Genomic DNA, 18295 nt, shown 5'->3' on the forward strand with positions numbered 1-18295 from the left:
GGTCTCGATCCCACTACCTCTCGCATGCTAAGCGAGCTCTCTACCATTTGAGCTTATCTCCTGTTACCACTTAGTGATTTTCGAAAAAGGCAAGCTTTGTTATTATTACGAATGATTTTAATTAATCTTGCATTGTCTCAGCTTTGATGATTATTTCACAGTTTCCAGTCATATAAATTGCAATTTTCAAATGCTATATATCGATTCAGCTTTTTTTTTGTTTTATGAATGCGTTTACGGGTTTTTTAAACGTAAATATTCATTGGCAGACGCTTTCTGACGGTTCTGTCATGTCTCCCAGTGTAGCGGGTTCGCTGTCCGTCTGCATTTCAAATTTCAGATTTCGATGACACCTGGAAGATGCCGAACATTGACGTGAGCCAGTCTGTCAGTCAATGGATAGAGGGAGCTTTAAATGGAAAATAATGCATACAATTTATTTTGCAGAGTGGTAATGGTCAAGTTTGCGTGTCTTCTGATTCATTCCAATTCAAAATTGTTAATTCGCTGACAAAATGTGAGAATGTAAAATATTGGAGGATGTTGGTATCAATCCCACTACCTCTCGCATGCATAAGTAACCACTCTACCATTTGAGCTTATCTCCTGTTACCACTTAGTGATTTTCGAAAAAGGCAAGCTTTATTATTATTACGAATGATTTTAATTTATCTTGCATTGTCTCAGCTTTGATGATTATTTCACAGTTTACAGTGATATAAATTGCTATTTTCAAATGCTATATATCGATTCAGCTTTTTTTTGTTTTATGAATGTGTTTACGGTTTTTTTAAACGTAAATATTCATTGGCAGACGCTTTCTGACGGTTCTGTCATGTCTCCCAGTGTACTGGCTTCGCTGTCCGTCTGCATTTCAAATTTCAGATTTCGATGACACCTGGAAGATGCCGAACATTGACGTGAGCCAGTCTGTCAGTCAATGGATAGAGGGAGCTTTATATGGAAAATAATGCATACAATTTATTTTGCAGAGTGGTAATGGTCAAGTTTGCGTGTCTTCTGATTCATTCCAATTCAAAATTGTTAATTCGCTGACAAAATGTGACAATGTAAAATATTGGAGGATGTGGGTATCGATCCCACTACCTCTCGCATGCTAAGCGAGCACTCTACCATTTGAGCTAATCCCCCGTTAACTTGTTGTGATTTTATATAAAGGCAAGTTTTGTTATTATTATGAATGATTTTAATTTATCTTGCATTGTCTCAGCTTTGATGATTATTTCACAGTTTACAGTGATATAAATTGCAATTTTCAAATGCTATATATATATCGATTCAGCTTTTTTTGTTTTATTAATGCGTTTTCGTTTTTTTTTAAAGTAAATATTCATTGGCAGACACTTTCTGACGGTTCTGTGATGTCTCCCAGTGTACCGGCTTTGCTGTCCATCGGCATTCCAAATTTCAGATTTATATGACACATGGAAGATACCGAACGTTGATATCACCCAGTCACTCAGTCAATGGTGAGAAAGAGCTTGATATGGAAAATAATGCATACAATTTGTTTCGTGGAGAGGCAATGGTCAAGATTGCATGTCTTCTGATTCCTGCCGATTAAAATTTGTTAATTCGCTGACAAAATGTGAGGATGTAGAATTTTGGAGGATGTGGGCATCGATCCCACTGCCTCTCACATGCAAAGCAAGCGCTCTACCGTTTGAGCTAATCCCCTGATACCTCAAGATGATGTCATATAAAGGCAAGCTTTATTATTATTTTGAATGATTTTAATTTATCTTGCATGATTTCAGCTTTGATTATTATTTCACAGTCTGCAGTGATATAAATAGTAATTTTCAAATGCTTTGTATCTATTCAGCTTTTTTTGTTGCATGAATGTGTTTACGATTTGTTTTTACGTAAATTCTCATCGGCAGACGCTTTCTGATGGTTCTGTGATGTTTCCCATTGTTCTGGCTTCGCTGTCCGTCGGCATTCCAAATTTCAGATTTCTTTGACACATGAAAGACACTGAACGTTGATATCAGCCAGTCAATCAGTCAATGGTTAGAACGAGCTTTGCATGGAAAATAATGCATACAATTTATTTCGCAGAGTGGTAACGGTGAAGTTACCACTCTGGTCTTCTGATTGATTCCAATTCAAAATTGTTAATTCGCTGACAAAATGTGAGAATGAGGAACATTGGAGGATGTGGGTATCGATCCCACTACCTCTTGCATGCTAAGCGAGCACTCTACCATTTGAGCTAATCCCCTGATACCTTTTGGTGATTTCATAGAAAGGCAAGCATTATTATTATTAAGAATGATTTTGATTCATCTTGCATAATCCCAGCTTTGATTATTATTTCACAGTTTGCAGTGATATAAATTGCAATTTTCAAATGCTATACATCGATTCAGCTTTTTTTTGTTTTATGAATGCGTTTACGGTTTTTTAAATGTAAATATTCATTGGCAGATGCTTTCTGATGGTTCTGTGATGTCTCCCAGTGAACCGGCTTCGCTGTCCGTCGGCATTTCAAATTTCAGATTTCGATGACACCTGGAAGATGCCGAACGTTGATGTGAGCCACTGTCAGGCATTGGATAGAGGGAGCTTTAAATGGAAAATAATGCATACAATTTATTTTGCAGAGTGGTAATGGTCAAGTTTGCGTGTCTTCTGATTCATTCCAATTCAAAATTGTTAATTCGCTGACAAAATGTGAGAATGTAAAATATTGGAGGATGTTGGTATCAATCCCACTACCTCTCGCATGTGAAGTGAGCACTCTACCATTTATAGCTTATCTCCCGTTACCACTTAGTGATTTTCGAAAAAGGCAAGCTTTATTATTATTACGAATGATTTTAATTTATCTTGCATTGTCTCAGCTTTGATGATTATTTCACAGTTTGCAGTGATATAAATTGCAATTTTCAAATGCTATATATGGATTCAGCTTTTTTTTGTTTTATGAATGCATTTACGGTTTTTTTTAACGTAAATATTCATTGGCAGACGCTCTCTGACGGTTCTGTCATGTCTCCCAGTGTACCTTCTTCGCTGTCTGTCTGTATTTCAAATTTCAGATTTCGATGACACCTGGAAGATGCCGAACATTGATGTGAGCCAGTCTGTCAGTCAATGGATAGAGGGAGCATTATATGGAAAATAATGCATACAATTTATTTTGCAGAGTGGTGATGGTCAAGTTTGCATGTCTTCTGATTCATTCCAATTCGAAATTGTTAATTCGCTGACAAAATGTGGCAATGGAGAATATTGGAGGATGTGGGTATCGATCCACACTACCTCTCGCATGCATAAGTGAGCACTCTACCATTTGAGCTAATCCCCCGTTAACTCTTTGTGATTTTATATAAAGGAAAGTTTTGTTATTATTATGAATGCTTTTAATTTATCTTGCATTGTCTCAGCTTTGATGATTATTTCACAGTTTACAGTGATATAAATTGCAATTTTCAAATGCTTTATATATATCGATTCAGCTTTTTTTGTTTTATGAATGCGTTTTCGGGTTTTTTTAACGTAAATATTCATTGGCAGATGCTTTCTGACGGTTCTGTGATGTCTCCCAGTGTACTGGCTTTGCTGTCCATCGGCATTCCAAATTTCAGATTTATATGACACCTGGAAGATACCGAACGTTGATATCACCCAGTCACTCAGTCAATGGTGAGAAAGAGCTTGATATGGAAAATAATGCATTCAATTTGTTTCGTGGAGAGGCAATGGTCAAGATTGCGTGTCTTCTGATTCCTGCCAATTAAAATTTGTTTATTCGCTGACAAAATGCGAGAATGTAGAATTTTGGAGGATGTGGGTATCGATCCCACTGCCTCTCACATGCAAAGCGAGCGCTCTACCATTTGAGCTAATCCCCTGATACCTCAAGGTGATTTCATATAAAGGCAAGCTTTATTATTATTATGAATGATTTTAATTTATCTTGCATGATTTCAGCTTTGATTATTATTTCACAGTCTGCAGTGATATAAATAGTAATTTTCAAATGTTTTGTATCTATTCAGCTTTTTTTATTGCATGAATGTGTTTATGATTTGTTTTTACGTAAATTCTCATCGGCAGACGCTTTCTGATGGTTGTGTGATGTTTCCCATTGTTCTGGCTTCGCTGTCCGTCGGCATTCCAAATTTCAGATTTCTTTGACACATGAAAGACACCGAACGTTGATATCAGCCAGTCAATCAGTCAATGGATAGAGGGAGCTTTATATGGAAAATAATGCATACAATTTGTTTCGTGGAGAGGTAATGGTCAAGTTTGCGTGTCTTCTGATTCATTCCAATTCAAAATTGTTAATTCGCTGACAAAATGTGGCAATGTAGAATATTGGAGGATGTGGGTATCAATCCCACTGCCTCTCACATGCAAAGCAAGTGCTCTACCATTTGAGCTAATCCCTGGATACCTCTAGATGATTTCATATAAAGGCAAGCTTTATTATTATTATGAATGATTTTAATTTATCTTGCATGATTTCAGCTTTGATTATTATATCACAGTCTGCAGTGATATAAATTGTAATTTTCAAATGCTTTGTATCTATTCAGCTTTTTTTATTGGATGAATGTGTTTACGATTTGTTTTTACGTAAATTCTCATCAGCAGACGCTTTCTGATGGTACTGTGATGTTTCGCATTGTTCTGGCTTCGCTGTCCATCGGCATTCCAAATTTCAGATTTCTTTGACAAATGAAAGACACCGAACGTTGATATCACCCAGTCAATCAGTCAATGGTAAGAACGAGCTTTGCATGGAAAAGAATGCATACAATTTATTTCGTAGAGTGGTCATGGTCAAGTTACCACTCTGGTCTTCTGATTGATTCCAATTCAAAATTGTTAATTCGCTGACAAAATGTGAGAATGTAAAACATTGGAGGATGTGGGTATCAATCCCACTACCTCTCGCATGCTAAGTGAGCACTCTACCATTTGAGCTTATCTCCTGTTACCACTTAGTGATTTTCGAAAAAGGCAAGCTTTATTATTATTACGAATGATTTTAATTTATCTTGCATTGTCTCAGCTTTGATGATTATTTCACAGTTTACAGTGATATATATTGCAATTTTCAAATGCTATATATCGATTCAGCTTTTTGTTGTTTTATGAATGCGTTTACGGTTTTTTTAAATGTAAATATTCATTGGCAGACGCTTTCTGACGGTTCTGTCATGTCTCCCAGTGTACCGGCTTCGCTGTCCGTCTGCATTTCAAATATCAGATTTTGATGACACCTGGAAGATGCCGAACATTGATGTGAGCCAGTCTGTCAGTCAATGGATAGAGGGAGCTTTATATGGAAAACAAGTGAATCCTCTTGGATTGCGCTGAGGTTCGGGCATGGAATTTCGAGCCTCGATCATGGTTCGAGCCTCGATCTTGTATACAAAAATAATAATAATAATAATAAGAACCTTGGGCCGAATCTCGCGCTTCACCAGTGCGCGTGCGCGAATTTACGTCACGTCGGCAGCGAGAAGGGGTTCCCCAACACGAACCAATCAGGAACTGCCACGTCACACTTATATGATCTCAGAATTCCTGTGACAGGAATTCGCGTTACACTGGCTGGAAGTCATTCGCTAGAGGCGCTTCCTCAGCGCTAATAATGCATACACTTTATTTTGCAGAGTGGTAATGGTCAAGATTGCATGTCTTCTGATTCCTGCTGATTAAAATTTGTTAATTCGCTGACAAAATGTGAGAATGTAGAATATGGGTATCGATCCCACTACCTCTCGCATGCGAGGCGAGCACTCTACCATTTGAGCTAATCCCCCATTACCTTTTGGTGATTTCATAGAAAGGCAAGCATTATTATTATTAAGAATGATTTTGATTAATCTTGTATATCTCAGCTTTGATTATTATTTCACAGTTTACAGTGATATAAATTGCAATTTTCAAATGCTATATAGCGATTCAGATTTTTTTTGTTTTATAAATGCGTTTACGGTTTTTTAAACGTAAATATTCATTGGCAGACACTTTCTGACGGTTCTGTGATGTCTCCCAGTGAACCGGCTTCGCTGCCCGTCGGCATTTCAAATTTCAGATTTCGATGACACCTGGAAGATGCCGAACGTTGATGTGAGCCACTGTCAGTCATTGGATAGAGGGAGCTTTAAATGGAAAATAATGCATACAATTTATTTTGCAGAGTGGTAATGGTCAAGTTTGCGTGTCTTCTGATTCATTCCAATTCAAAATTGTTAATTCGCTGACAAAATGTGACAACGTAAAATATTGGAGGATGTGGGTATCGATTCCACTACCTCTCGCTTGCTTAAGCGAGCACTCTACCATTTGAGCTAATCCCCCATAACCTTTTTGTGATTTTATATAAAGGCAAGTTTTGTTATTATTATGAATGCTTTTAATGTATCTTGCATTGTCTCAGCTTTGATGATTATTTCACAGTTTACAGTGATATAAATTGCAATTTTCAAATGCTATATATATATCGATTCAGCTTTTTTTGTTTTATGAACGCGTTTTCGGGTTTTTTTAACGTAAATATTCATTGGCAGACGCTTTCTGACGGTTCTGTGATGTCTCCAGGTGTACCGGCTTTGCTGTCCATCGGCATTCCAAATTTCAGATTTATATGACACCTGGAAGATACCGAACGTTGATATCACCCAGTCACTCAGTCAATGGATAGAGGGAGCTTTATATGGAAAATGAATCCTCTTGGATTGCGCTGAGGTTCGGGCATGGAATTTCGAGCCTCGATCATGGTTCGAGCCTCGATCTTGTATACAAAAATAATAATAATAATAATAAGAACCTTGGGCCGAATCTCGCGCTTCACCAGTGCGCGTGCGCGAATTTACGTCACGTCGGCAGCGAGAAGGGGTTCCCCAACACGACCCAATCAGGAACTGCCACATCACACTTATATGATCTCAGAATTCCTGTGACAGGAATTCGCGTTACACTGGCTGGAAGTCATTCGCTAGAGGCGCTTCCTCAGCGCTAATAATGCATACAATTTGTTTCGTGGAGAGGTAATGGTCAAGTTTGCTTGTCTTCTGATTCATTCCAATTCAAAATTGTTAATTCGCTGAAAAAATGTGGCAATGTAGAATATTGGAGGATGTGGGTATCGATCCCACTGCCTTCTCACATGCAAAGCAAGGGCTATACCATTTGAGATAATCCCTAGATATGTCTAGATGATTTCATATAAAGGCAAGCTTTATTATTATTATGAATGATTTTAATTTATCTTGCATGATTTCAGCTTTGATTATTATTTCACAGTCTGCAGTGATATAAATTGTAATTTTCAAATGCTTTGTATCTATTCAGCTTTTTTTATTGGATGAATGTGTTTACGATTTGTTTTTACGTAAATTCTCATCAGCAGACGCTTTCTGATGGTTCTGTGATGTTTCGCATTGTTCTGGCTTCGCTGTCCATCGGCATTCCAAATTTCAGATTTCTTTGACACATGAAAGACACCGAACGTTGATATCACCCAGTCAATCAGTCAATGGTTAGAACGAGCTTTGCATGGAAAATAATGCATACAATTTATTTCGGAGAGAGGTCATGGTCAAGTTACCACTCTGGTCTTCTGATTGATTCCAATTCAAAATTGTTAATTCGCTGACAAAATGTGAGAATGTAAAACATTGGAGGATGTGGGTATCAATCCCACTACCTCTCGCATGCTAAGTGAGCACTCTACCATTTGAGCTTATATCCTGTTACCACTGAGTGATTTTCGAAAAAGGCAAGCTTTATTATTATTACGAATGATTTTAATTTATCTTGCATTGTCTCAGCTTTGATGATTATTTCACAGTTTACAGTGATATAAATTGCAATTTTCAAATGCTATATATCGATTCAGCTTTTTGTTGTTTTATGAATGCGTTTACGGTTTGTTTAAACGTAAATATTCATTGGCAGACGCTTTCTGATGGTTCTGTCATGTCTCCCAGTGTTCCGGCTTCGCTGTCCGTCTGCATTTCAAATTTCAGATTTCGATGACACCTGGAGGATGCCGAACATTGATGTGAGCCAGTCTGTCAGTCAATGGATAGAGGGAGCTTTATATGGAAAATAATGCATACACTTTATTTTGCAGAGTGGTAATGGTCAAGATTGCGTGTCTTCTGATTCCTGCCGATTAAAATTTGTTAATTCGCTGACAAAATGTGAAAATGTAGAATATTGGAGGATGTGGGTATCGATCCCACTACCTCTCGCATGCTAAGTGAGCACTCTACCATTTGAGCTAATCCCTGTTACCTTTTGGGGACTTTGTATGAAGGCAAGCTTTATTATTATTATGAATGATTTTAATTTATCTTGCATTGTCTCAGCTTTGATGATTATTTCACAGTTTACAGTGATATAAATTGCAATTTTCAAATGCAATATGTCGATTCAGCTTTTTTTTGTTTTATGAATGCGTTTATGGTTTTTTAAACGTAAATATTCATTGGCAGATGCTTTCTGACGGTTCTGTGATGTCTCCCAGTGTACCGGCTTTGCTGTCCATCGGCATTCCAAATTTCAGATTTATATGACACCTGGAAGATACCGAACGTTGATATCACCCAGTCACTCAGTCAATTGGGAGAAGGAGCTTGATATGGAAAATAATGCATACAATTTGTTTCGTGGAGAGGCAATGGTCAAGTTTGCGCGTCTTCTGATTCCTGCCGATTCAAATTTGTTAATTCGCTGACAAAATGTGAGAATGTAGAATTTTGGAGGATGTGGGTATCGATACCACTGCCTCTCACATGCAAAGCGAGCGCTCTACCATTTGAGCTAATCCCCCAATTCCTCGAGATGTTTTCATATAAAGGCAAGCTTTATTATTATTAAGAATGATTTTAATTTATCTTGCATGATTTCAGCTTTGATTATTATTTCACAGTCTGCAGTGATATAAATAGTAATTTTCAAATGTTTTGTATCTATTTAGCTTTTTTTATTTGTTAATTTGTTAATTCGCTGACAAAATGTGAGAATGTAGAATTTTGGAGGATGTGGGTATCGATACCACTGCCTCTCACATGCAAAGCGAGCGCTCTACCATTTGAGCTAATCCCCCAATTCCTCGAGATGATTTCATATAAAGGCAAGCTTTATTATTATTAAGAATGATTTTAATTTATCTTGCATGATTTCAGCTTTGATTATTATTTCACAGTCTGCAGTGATATAAATAGTAATTTTCAAATGTTTTGTATCTATTTAGCTTTTTTTATTGCATGAATGTGTTTACGATTTGTTTTTATGTAAATTCTCATCGGCAGATGCTTTCTGATGGTTCTGTGATGTTTCCCATTGTTCTGGCTTCGCTGTCCGTCGGCATTCCAAATTTCAGATTTCTTTGACACATGAAAGACACCGAACGTTGATATCAGCCAGTCAATCAGTCAATGGTTAGAACGAGCTTTGCATGGAAAAGAATGCATACAATTTATTTCGCAGAGTGGTGATGGTCAAGTTTGCGTGTCTTCCGATTGATTCCATTTTAAAATTGTCAATTCGCTGACAAAATGTGGGAATGTAGAATATTGGAGGATGTCGGTATCGATCCCATTAACTCTCGCATACTAAGTGAGCACTCTACTATTTGAGCTAAATCCCCTGTTACTTTTTGGTGACTTTGTATGAAGGCAAGCTTTATTATTATTATGAATGATTTTAATTTATCTTGCATTGTCTCAGCTTTGATGATTATTTCACAGTTTACAGTGATATAAATTGCAATTTTCAAATGCTATATGTCGATTCAGCTTTTTTTTGTTTTATGAATGCGTTTACGGTTTTTTAAACGTAAATATTCATTGGCAGACGCTTTCTGACGGTTCTGTCATGTCTCCCAGTGTACCGGCTTCGCTGTCCGTCGGCATTTCAAATTTCAGATTTCGATGAAACCTGGAAGATGCCGAACATTGATGTGAGCCAGTCTGTCAGTCAATGGATAGAGGGAGCTTTATATGGAAAATAATGCATACAATTTATTTTGCAGAGTGGTAATGGTCAAGTTTGCGTGTCCTCTGATTCATTCCAATTCAAAATTGTTAATTCGCTGACAAAATGTGACAATGTAAAATATTGGAAAATGTGGGTATACGATCCCACTACCTCTCCCAGGTCTAAGCAAGCACTCTACCATTTGAGCTAATCCCCTGTTACCGCTTTGTGATTTTATATGAAGGCAAGGTTTGTTATTATTATGAATGATTTTAATTTATCTTGCATTGTCTCAGCTTTGATGATTATTTCACAGTTTACAATGATATAAATTGCAATTTTCAAATGCTATATAAATATCGATTCAGCTTTTTTTGTTTTATGAATGCGTTTTCGGTTTTTTAAACGTAAATATTCATTGGCAGACGCTTTCTGACGGTTCTGTCATGTCTCCCAGTGTACCGGCTTCGCTGTCCGTCGGCATTTCAAATTTCAGATTTCGATGACACCTGGAAGATGCCGAACGTTGATGTGAGCCACTGTCAGTCATTGGATAGAGGGAGCTTTAAATGGAAAATAATGCATACAATTTATTTTGCAGAGTGGTATTGGTCAAGTTTGCATGTCCTCTGATTCATTCCAATTCAAAATTGTTAATTCGCTGACAAAATGTGAGAATGTAAAATATTGGAGGATGTTCGTATCGATCCCACTACCTCTCGCATGCATAAGGGAGCACTCTACCATTTGAGCTTATCTCCCGTTACCACTTAGTGATTTTCGAAAAAGGCAAGCTTTATTATTATTACGAATGATTTTAATTTATCTTGCATTGTCTCAGCTTTGATGATTATTTCACAGTTTACAGTGATATAAATTGCAATTTTCAAATGCTATATATCGATTCAGCTTTTTTTTGTTTTATGAATGCGTTTACGGTTTTTTTTAACGTAAATATTCATTGGCAGACGCTTTCTGATGGTTCTGTCATGTCTCCCAGTGTACCGGCTTCGCTGTCTGTCGTCATTTCAAATTTCAGATTTCGATGACGCCTGGAAGATGCCGAACATTGATATGAGCCAGTCTGTCAGTCAATGGATAGAGGGAGCTTTATATGGAAAATAATGCATACAATTTATTTTGCAGAGTGGTAATGGTCAAGTTTGCGTGTCTTCTGATTCATTCCAATTCAAAATTGTTAATTCGCTGACAAAATGTGACAATATAAAATATTGGAGGATGTGGGTATCGATCCTACTACCTCTCCCAGGCTAAGCGAGCACCCTACCATTTGAGCTAATCCCCCGTTACGTCTTTGTGATTTTATATGAAGGCAAGCTTTGTTATTATTAAGAATGATTTTAATTTATCTTGCATTGTCTCAGCTTTGATGATTATTTCACAGTTTACAGTGATATAAATTGCAATTTTCAAATGCTATATAAATATCGATTCAGCTTTTTTTGTTTTATGAATGCGTTTTCGGTTTTTTTAACGTAAATATTCATTGGCAGATGCTTTCTGACGGTTATGTGATGTCTCCCAGTGTACCGGCTTTGCTGTCCATCGGCATTCCAAATTTCAGATTTATATGACACCTGGAAGATACCGAACGTTGATATCACCCAGTCACTCAGTCAATGGTGAGAAGGAGCTTGATATGGAAAATAATGCATACAATTTATTTCGCAGAGTGGTAATGGTCAAGTTTGCGTGTCTTCTGATTGATTCCAATTCAAAATTGTTAATTCGCTGACAAAATGTGAGAATGTAGAACATTGGAGGATGTGTGTATCGATTCCACTACCTTTTGCATGCAAAACGAGCACTCTACCATTTGAGCTAATCCCCTATTACCTTTTGGTGATTTCCTAGAAAGGCAAGCATTATTATTATTAAGAATGATTTTGATTCATCTTGCATAATCTCAGCTTTGATTATTATTTCACAGTTTACAGTGATATAAATTGCAATTTCCAAATGCTATATATGGATGCAGCTTTTTTTTGTTTTATGAATGCGGTTACGGTTTTTTAAACGTAAATATTCATTGGCAGACGCTTTCTGACGGTTCTGTGATGTGTCCCATTGTTCTGGCTTCGCTGTCCGTCGGCATTCCAAATTTCAGATTTCTTTGACACATGAAAGACACCGAACGTTGATATCAGCCAGTCAATCAGTCAATGGTTAGAACGAGCTTTGCATGGAAAAGAATGCATACAATTTATTTCGCAGAGTGGTAATGGTCAAGTTTGCGTGTCTTCTGATTGATTCCAATTCAAAATTGTTAATTCGCTGACAAAATGTGAAAATGTAGAACATTGGTGGATGTTGGTATCGATCCTACTGCCTCTCGCATGCAAGGCAAGCGCGATACCATTTGAGCTAATCCCCCGATACCGCAAGATGACGTCATATAAAGGCAAGCTTTATTATTATTATGAATGATTTTAATTTATCTTGCATGATTTCAGCTTTGATTATTATTTCACAGTCTGCAGTGATATAAATAGTAATTTTCAAATGCTTTGTTTCTATTCAGCTTTTTTTATTGCATGAATGTGTTTACGATTTGTTTTTACGTAAATTCTCATCGGCAGACGCTTTCTGATGGTTCTGTGATGTTTCCAATTGTTCTGGCTTCGCTGTCCGTCGGCATTCCAAATTTCAGATTTCTTTGACACATGAAAGACACCGAACGTTGATATCAGCCAGTCAATCAGTCAATGGTTCGAACTAGCTTTGCATGGAAAAGAATGCATACAATTTATTTTGCAGAGTGGTAATGGTGAAGTTACCACTCTGGTCTTCTGATTGATTCCAATTCAAAATTGTTAATTCGCTGACAAAATGTGAGAATGTAGAACATTGGAGGATGTGGGTATCAATCTCCACTACGTCTCGCATGCTAAGTGAGAACTCTACCATTTGAGCGAATCCCCTGTTACCTTTTGAGCTAATCCCCCGTTACCTTTTGGTGATTTCATAGAAAGGCAAGCATTATTATTATAAAGAATGATTTTGATTCATCTTGCATAATCTCAACTTTCATTATTATTTCACAGTTTACAGTGATATAAATTGCAATTTTCAAATGCTATACATCGATTCAGGTTTTTTTTGTTTTATGAATGTGTTTACGGTTTTTTTTAACGTAAATATTCATTGGCAGACGCTTTCTGACGGTTCTGTCATGTCTCCCAGTGTACCGGCTTCGCTGTCTGTCTGTATTTCAAATTTCAGATTTCGATGACACCTGGAAGATGCCGAACATTGATGTGAGCCAGTCTGTCAGTCAATGGATAGAGGGAGCATTATATGGAAAATAATGCATACAATTTATTTTGCAGAGTGGTAATGGTCAAGTTTGCATGTCTTCTGATTCATTCCAATTCAAAATTGTTAATTCGCTGACAAAATGTGTCAATGTAGAATATTGGAGGATGTGGGTATCGATCCCACTACCTCTCGCATGCTAAGCGAGCACTCTACCATTTGAGCTAATCCCCCGTCACGTCTTTGTAATTTTATATAAAGGCAAGTTTTGTTATTATTATGAATGCTTTTAATTTATCTTGCATTGTCTCAGCTTTGATGATTATTTCACAGTTTACAGTGATATAAATTGCAATTTTCAAATGCTATATATATATCGATTCAGCTTTTTTTGTTTTATGAATGCGTTTTCGGGTTTTTTTAACGTAAATATTCATTGGCAGACGCTTTCTGACGGTTCTGTGATGTCTCCCAGTGTGCCGGCTTTGCTGTCCATCGGCATTCCAAATTTCAGATTTATATGAAACCTGGAAGATACCAAACGTTGATATCACCCAGTCACTCAGTCAATGGTGATAAAGAGCTTGATATGGAAAATAATGCATACAATTTGTTTCATGGAGAGGCAATGGTCAAGTTTGCGTGTCTTCTGATTCCTGCTGATTCAAATTTGTTAATTCGCTGACAAAATGTGAGAATGTAAGATTTTGGAGGATGTGGGTATCAATCCCACTGCCTTTCACATGCAAAGCGAGCAGCTCTACCATTTGAGCTAATCCCCCGATACCTTGAGATGATTTCATATAAAGGCAAGCTTTATTATTATTATGAATGATTTTAATTTATCTTGCATGATTTCAGCTTTGATTATTATTTCACAGTCTGCAGTGATATAAATTGTAATTTTCAAATGCTTTGTATCTATTCAGCTTTTTTTATTGCATGAATGTGTTTACGATTTGTTTTTACGTAAATTCTCATCGGCAGACGCTTTCTTATGGTTCTGTGATGTTTCCCATTGTTCTGGCTTCGCTGTCTGTCGGCATTCCAAATTTCAGATTTATTTGACACATGAAAGTCACCGAACGTTGATATCAGGCAGTCAATCAGTCAATGGTTAGAACGAGCTTTGCATGGAAAAGAATGCATACAATTTATTTCGCAGAGTGGTAATGGTCAAGTTTGCATGTCTTCTGATTGATTCCAATTCAAAATTGTTAATTCGCTGACAAAATGTGGGAATGTAAAGCATTGGAGGATGTGGGTATCGACCCCACTACCTCTCGCATGCTAAGCGAGCACTCTTCCATTTGAACTAATCCCCCGTTACCTTTTGGTGATTTCATAGAAAGGCAAGCATTATTATTATTAAGAATGATTTTGATTAATCTTGTATAATCTCAGCTTTGATTATTATTTCACAGTTTACAGTGATATAAATTGCAATTTTCAAATGCTATATATCGATTCAGCTTTTTTTTGTTTTATGAATGCGTTTGCGGTTTTTTATACGTAAATATTCATTGGCAGACGCTTTCTGACGGTTCTGTGATGTGTCCCAGTGAACCGGCTTCGCTATCCGTCGGCATTTCAAATTTCAGATTTCGATGACACCTGGAAGATGCCGAACGTTGATGTGAGCCACTGTCAGTCATTGGATAGAGGGAGGTTTAAATGGAAAATAATGCATACAACTTATTTTGCAGAGTGGTAATGGTCAAGTTTGCGTGTCTTCTGATTGATTCCAATTCAAAATTGTTAATTCGTTGACAAAATGTGAGAATGTAAAATATTGGAGGATGTTGGTATCGATCCCACTACCTCTCGCATGCAGAAGTAAGCACTCTACAATTTGAGCTTATCTCCCATTACCATTTAGTGATTTTCAAAAAAGGCAAGCTTTATTATTATTACGAATGATTTTAATTACCTTCGCAAAAGCGGAAGGTTATGTTTTGATCGCTGTGTATTTATTTGTATGTCTGTGTGTGTGTATGTTAATCGCATAACTCAAAAAGTATTCAACCGAATTGCATGAAATTTGGTGGGATGATTGGTTATTATACGGGACACATTTGATTAGATTTTGGGAAACAGATTTGCTCAAATTCTGACTATTTTTAACTCGATCGTATTTCACTCAAAGTTATGAGCGACTGAAGAAGAAGATGTCCATCCAGGACGTCATCACTATAACGCGATCTCCCGCGATCATTTCAACCTCAAAAAAAATTATAATTGCAGATTTGACAATAGATGAGGCATATTAACAAACGAATGAAACAGATTTGCTCAAATTCTGACTATTTTTAACTCGATCGTATTTCACTCAAAGTTATGCGCGACTGAAGAAGAAGATGTCCATCCAGGACGTCATCACAATAACGCAATCTCCCGCGATCATTTCAACCTCAAAAAAAATTATAATTGCAGATTTGTCAAGAGATGAGGCATATTAACAAACGAATGAAACAGATTTGCTCAAATTCTGACTATTTTTAACTCGATCGTATTTCACTCAAAGTTATGAGCGACTGAAGAAGAGGATGTCCATCCAAGACGTCATCACTATAACGCGATCTCCCGCAATCATTTCAACCTCAAATGAAATTCAAATTGCAGATTTGTCAATCGGGGAGGCATATTAACAGACGAATGAAACAGATTTGCTCAAATTCTGATTTTTAAAAATCGATCGCATTTCACATAAAGTTTGAGGTACTAAAGAAGAAGAAGATTCGTTTAGCTTCTCAGATAAAATAAATAATTCTGTCTGCAATTTCAGGTTAATTACCTTCGCAAAAGCGGAAGGTTATGTTTTGATCGCTGTGTATTTATTACCTTCGCAAAAGCGGAAGGTTATGTTTTGATCGCTGTGTATTTATTTGTATGTCTGTGTGTGTGTGTGTATGTTATTCGCATAACTCAAAAAGTATTCAACCGATTCGCATGAAATTTGGTGGGATGATAGGTTATTATCCGGGAACCATTTGATTAGATTTTGGAATCGATCGGGTCAAAGGTCAAGGTCAAGGTCATGAAAAGGTCAAAATCGTCTTTTTACCATAGCGCGGTCAATTTGTGTCCAATTTGTATGAAACTAATGCCAAAATGTTCAGAATTCAATGCCCAATCTTGTTTAATCTTAGATTACTGCTTCTCTCCCTCACATTTATAGTTTAATCTTAGATTACTGCATCTCTCCCTCACATTTATAGTTTAATCTTAGATTACTGCATCTCTCCCTCACATTTATAGTTACCTTCGCAAAAGCGGAAGGTTATGTTTTGATCGCTGTGTATTTATTTGTATGTCTGTGTGTGTGTGTGTGTGTATGTTATTCGCATAACTCAAAAAGTATTCAACCGAATTGCATGAAATTTGGTGGGATGATTGGTTATTATACGGGACACATTTGATTAGATTTTGGGAGCAATCGGGTCAAAGGTCAAGGTCAAGGTCACGAAAAGGTCAAAATCGTATTTTTACCATAGCGCGGTCAATTTTTATCCAATTGGCATGCAACTAATGCCAAAATGTTCAGAATTCAATGCCCGATCTTGTGATATACGACATGACCCAGTGAAGACATTACCCTTGTTAGCGGTTGGGGGTCAAAGGTCAGGGGGGTCACGACCTTGCAAAATGTGCGTTTTTTGTCATAACTCGGTCAATTCTTATCCGATTTGCATGAAATCAGCACCAAACTGTTGACTGTTCTGTTCCCTACACTCCCATGCCAAGTACAGAACAGTAGCTGCGGCGAAGGTATGCGCTCTACCGAGTGCCCGTTCTAGTTATTATTATTTTTGTATACAAGATCGAGGCTCGAACCATGATCGAGGCTCGAAATTCCATGCCCGAACCTCAGCGCAATCCAAGAGGATTCACTTGTTATTATTACGAATGATTTTAATTTATCTTGCATTGTCTCAGCTTTGATGATTATTTCACAGTTTACAGTGATATAAATTGCAATTTTCAAATGCTATATATCGATTCAGCTTTTTTTTGTTTTATGAATGCGTTTACGGTTTTTTTTAACGTAAATATTCATTGGCAGACGCTTTCTGACGGTTCTGTGATGTGTCCCAGTGAACCGGCTTCGCTGTCCGTCGGCATTTCAAATTTCAGATTTCGATGACACCTGGAAGATGCCGAACGTTGATGTGAGCCACTGTCAGTCATTGGATAGAGGGAGCTTTAAATGGAAAAGAATGCATACAATTAATTTTGCAGAGTGGTAATGGTCAAGTTTGCGTGTCTTCTGATTCATTCCAATTCAAAATTGTTTATTCGCTGACAAAATGTGGCAATGTAGAATATTGGAGGATGTGGGTATCGATCCCACTACTTCTCGCATGCTAAGCGAGCACTCTACCATTTGAGCTAATCCCCCGTTAACTCTTTGTAATTTTATATAAAGGCAAGTTTTGTTATTATTATGAATGATTTTAATTTATCTTGCATAATCTCAGCTTTGATTATTATTTCACAGTTTACAGTGATATAAATTGCAATTTTCAAATGCTATATATGGATTCAGCTGTTTTTTGTTTTATGAATGCGTTTACGGTTTTTTAAACGTAAATATTCATTGGCAGACGCTTTCTGATGGTTCTGTGATGTTTCCCATTGTTCTGGCTTCGCTGTCCGTCGGCATTCCAAATTTCAGATTTCTTTGACACATGAAAGACACCGAACGTTGATATCAGCCAGTCAATCAGTCATTGGATAGAGGGAGCTTTAAATGGAAAATAATGCATACAATTTATTTTGCAGAGTGGTAATGGTCAAGTTTGCGTGTCTTCTGATTGATTCCAATTCAAAATTGTTAATTCGCTGACAAAATGTGAGAATGTAAAATATTGGAGGATGTTGGTATCGATCCCACTACCTCTCGCATGCATAGGTAAGCACTCTACCATTTGAGCTTATCTCCCGTTACCAATATAGGTAAGCACTCTACCATTTGAGCTTATCTCCCGTTACCAATTAGCGATTTTCGAAAAAGGCAAGCTTTATTATTATTACGAATGATTTT

General features: G+C 37.0%; 2 non-coding genes across 2 annotated transcripts; both read right to left on the reverse strand.

Moving 5' to 3' along the window:
- Positions 1-1079: 1079 nt before the first annotated feature.
- Positions 1080-1152, reverse strand: TRNAA-AGC (transfer RNA alanine (anticodon AGC)). Its single transcript has one exon. It is a non-coding gene; the product is annotated as a tRNA-Ala (tRNA).
- A 12260-nt stretch (positions 1153-13412) lies between these two features.
- On the reverse strand, positions 13413-13485 carry TRNAA-AGC (transfer RNA alanine (anticodon AGC)). Its single transcript has one exon. It is a non-coding gene; the product is annotated as a tRNA-Ala (tRNA).
- Between the last annotated feature and the right edge of the window lie 4810 nt (positions 13486-18295).

This window comes from Myxine glutinosa, chromosome 1, assembly GCF_964187855.1.
Source record: "Myxine glutinosa chromosome 1, kmMyxGlut1.1, whole genome shotgun sequence".
NCBI lineage: Eukaryota > Metazoa > Chordata > Myxini > Myxiniformes > Myxinidae > Myxine > Myxine glutinosa.